Consider the following 3,916-nt stretch of genomic DNA (forward strand, 5'->3'; position numbering starts at 1 on the left):
AAATAATACTCCTTTATTTATTCATCAAATGTTAAATTACATTTATCTATTACAAGTTTCTAAAATTATCTAATCTAATCTAATATAATCTCTCAGCCCAATACTCCTAGCATGCTGCAAATGTTTAACCCTACCCAATCCCTTCGTAAGCGGATCTGCTGGGTTATCTTCTGATGATATCCTCCTCACCACGAGGTGTCCTTCTTCTACTCGATGTCTAATGAAATGATATTTTCTTTCGACATGATGAGATCTACCATGATCCCTTGGTTCCTTGGTCAAGGCAACCGCTCCTTCATTATCACAAAAAATTTCCATAGGCTCCTTTATGGCAGGAACAACTCCAAGATCACCAATGAAGTTCTTCAACCATATTGCCTCCTTCAATGCTTCGCTCGCTGCAATGCACTCTGATTCGCACGATGAATTAGCTACAGTTTCCTGCTTGGAACTTTTCCAAGTTACTGCTCCTCCATTAAGGGTAAACACCCAGCCCGACTGCGAACGAAAGTTATCCCTGTCGGTTTGAAAGCTAGCTTCACTATACCCTCGTACCTTCAAGTCATCACCCCCCCCCCCCCCCCCCGAGGACTAAAAACATTCCTTGGTCCTCCGAAGGTACTTAAGGATATTCTTGACCGCAATCCAATGGGCTCTGCCAGGGTTCCCTTAATATCTATTAACCATGCTCGAAGCAAAGACTACATCAAGGCGAGTACAAGTCATAGCATACATGATTGAGCCAACTGCGAAAGCGTAAGGTACTTGGCTCATCTCTGCTATCTCGGCTTCGGTACTCGGACTTTGAGTCTTACTCAACTTGGCATTATTTTGCATCGGTAATTCTCCCCTTCTTCGAATTTTCCATACTAAAACATTTTAGTACTTTATCTAAGTAAGTGTTCTGACTAAGTCCTATTAGTCTCTTACTTCTTTCTCTCACTATCCTTATTCCCAAAATATAGGAAGCCTCTCCGAGGTCCTTCATAGTGAAGCACTTCCCGAGCCAGGACTTAACTTCCTGCAGAGTCGGGATGTCGTTTCCTATGAGCAGTATGTCATCCACATACAAAACGAGAAAGCTTACTATACTCCCACTGTCTTTGACATATACACATGATTCATCTTCGCTTCGTACAAATCCAAACTCTTTGACTTTCTCATCGAAGCAAAGATTCCATCTGCGAGACACTTGCTTAAGTCCATAAATGGATTTCTTAAGCTTACACACTCTTTTTGGATGCTTCGGATCAACAAAACCTTCTGGCTGAGCCATGTAAACATCCTCAACCAACTTCCCGTTAAGGAAAGCGGTCTTGACATCGATTTTCCAAATCTAATAATCATGAAATGCGACAATAGCTAGCATCACTATAATATACTTTATGTTTGCAACTGGTGGGAAGGTCTTATCATAGTCAACTCCGGGAGTTTGAGTAAAGCCCTTTGCAACCAATCGCGCCTTATATGTGTGTACATTTACATCCACGTCGGTCTTCTTCTTGAAGATCCATTTGCACCCAACGGTCTTACGTCCGGGCACATTATCAACCAAATTCCAAACTTGGTTGTCATACATGGATTAGATCTCGCTGTCCATTGCCTCTTTCCATTTTGCAGACTCTGGGCCTTCCATGGCTTCCTTAAAGCTATTAGGTTTATCTAGATTTATTAGTGTACCATCACTAATATACGTGTCCCCTTCGGTAGTAATATGAAAACCATAAAACTGGGGTTGAACTCTAACTCTTTCGGAACGTCTAAGAGGTAAGGACGGGTCAATAGGTTCAACCGGAGTTTCCTCCTCTGGTTGATTGCCAGCGGTAGAGGTTCATTCATCAATCGATTCTTGAATCTCTTCAAGCTTGATTTGCCTCCCACTATCTCCTTGGCTTATGAGTTCTCGCTCTCGGAAAACCCCTCTCCTCGCAACGAAGACAACATTGTCACTCGGTCTATAGAAGAGATATCCAAAGGATTTCTATGGGTAGCCGATGAAAATACATCACTCACTACGAGGTTCAATCTTGTCGTGAGTATCTCGTCTTACGAAAGCCTCGCAACCCCAAACCTTGATATGTGCTAACGAGGGAGCTTTCCCTATCCACATCTCGTGAGGTGTTTTGGCAACCTTCTTCATAGGGACTTGGTTAAGGATGTGGGCGGCAGTCTCTAAGGCATACCCCCAAAATGAGATAGATAGTGAAGCATGACTCATCATAGAACGAACCATGTCTAACAAGGTTTGATTACGCCTTTCTACCACACCATTCAACTGCGGTGTCCTAGGTGGCATCAATTGCGAAACTTTTCCGCATTCTTTGCCATAGTCGTGGAATTCAAGACTTAGGTACTCTCCTCCTCGATCGGATCGAAGCATCTTGATTTTCCTGCCCAATTGATTCTCCACTTCATTTTTGAATTCTTTGAACCTTTCAAACGTTTCTGACTTTTGCTTGATCAAGTAAATATACCCATATCTACTATAGTCATCGGTGAAAGTCACATAGAAGCGGTTCCCATCCTTTGTGGTTGATCTAAAGGGTCCACATACATCGGTATGTACGAGGTCCAATAAACCCTCACCCCTTTCACATGTGCTAGCGAAGGGTGACTTGGTCATCTTTCCAAGTAAACAAGATTCGCATGTGTCATCTTCCCTAAGGTCGAATAACTCCAACACTCCATCCTTTTGGAGTTGGGCTATGCACTTCTTGTTGACATGTCCAAGACGACAATGCCACAAGGATGCTCTATCCATACTGTTGGAAGAATCCATGTATAAAACATCATTTCCTAGGTTATCTAAAATCATAATAGTTTCATAAATTCCATTACATGGCATTGCTTCAAAATATAAGACACCATTTACATAAGCATAAATTGAACCATTCTCATTATTAAGAGAAAATCTAAATCCTTATCTAAACAAACCATGAAACAAAATGATGTTTCTTGCCATTTCTGGCGGGTAGCAACAATTATTCAAATCTAAACATAATCCATTACTAAGTACTAAAGAATACACTCCAATCTTAGTCATAGGGGACGATCTTCTATTCCCCATGATTAGATTTATTCTTCCACGCTCCACATCCCTATTTCTTCTTAGTCCCTGCAATTCAGAACAAATGTGGTAACCACACCCGGTATCGAGGACCCAAGAAATAGCATGAGATGAATCATTAGATTTAATTGTGTAAATACTTGCGAAAGATGGCTTGATCTTTCCTTCCCTAATGGCTTGCAGGTATTCTGGGCAACTTCTCTTCCAATGCCCTATTTTGTGGCAATGGTGGCACTCTGCCTCCTTTGGGTTAGGATTGGGCTTAACTGGATCAACTTTGGTCCCACTAGAAGCGGAACCATCTCGGGACTTTCCCTTGCGGTGGTTCTTAGACGAAGCCTTCCTCTTCTTGCCCCTTCCCTGCCCAATAGCCAAAACAGGAGCAGCGGGTGGATTGGGAGTTGGTGCAACAGACTTGTCCTTGAGGTTGCTCTCAGCAACCCTTAGGAGACCTTGGAGCTTACTTAGGGTGACCTCTTCCTTGTTCATGTGGTAGGTCATCCTAAATTGGTTGTAACACAGAGGTAAGGAATGAAGTACCATGTCGATAGCCAAATCTTCCCCAAAGTCGACATTTAACTTGCAAAGATGATCGACATACCTTTGCATCTTTTGCAAGTGTACGATTAGAGATTCTCCATGTCCCATTTTAGCAAAGATCATGTTAGTGAAGATCTCGTAACATTCCTACCTCGCATTTTGATGGTATCTCTCCAATAAGTCTTAATGCATCTCGTACGGATACATGTCCTCATATGACTTTTGGAATTCGGCGTTCATTATGTCTATCATGATGCAATGAACCTTCGTTGCATCACGCTCATGAGTCTCAAAAGCAGTCATTTCAGC

The sequence above is a fragment of the Lactuca saligna genome, chromosome 2 (genome assembly GCF_052625555.1).
Source record: "Lactuca saligna cultivar CGN05327 chromosome 2, ASM5262555v1, whole genome shotgun sequence".
Taxonomy (NCBI): Eukaryota; Viridiplantae; Streptophyta; class Magnoliopsida; order Asterales; family Asteraceae; genus Lactuca; species Lactuca saligna.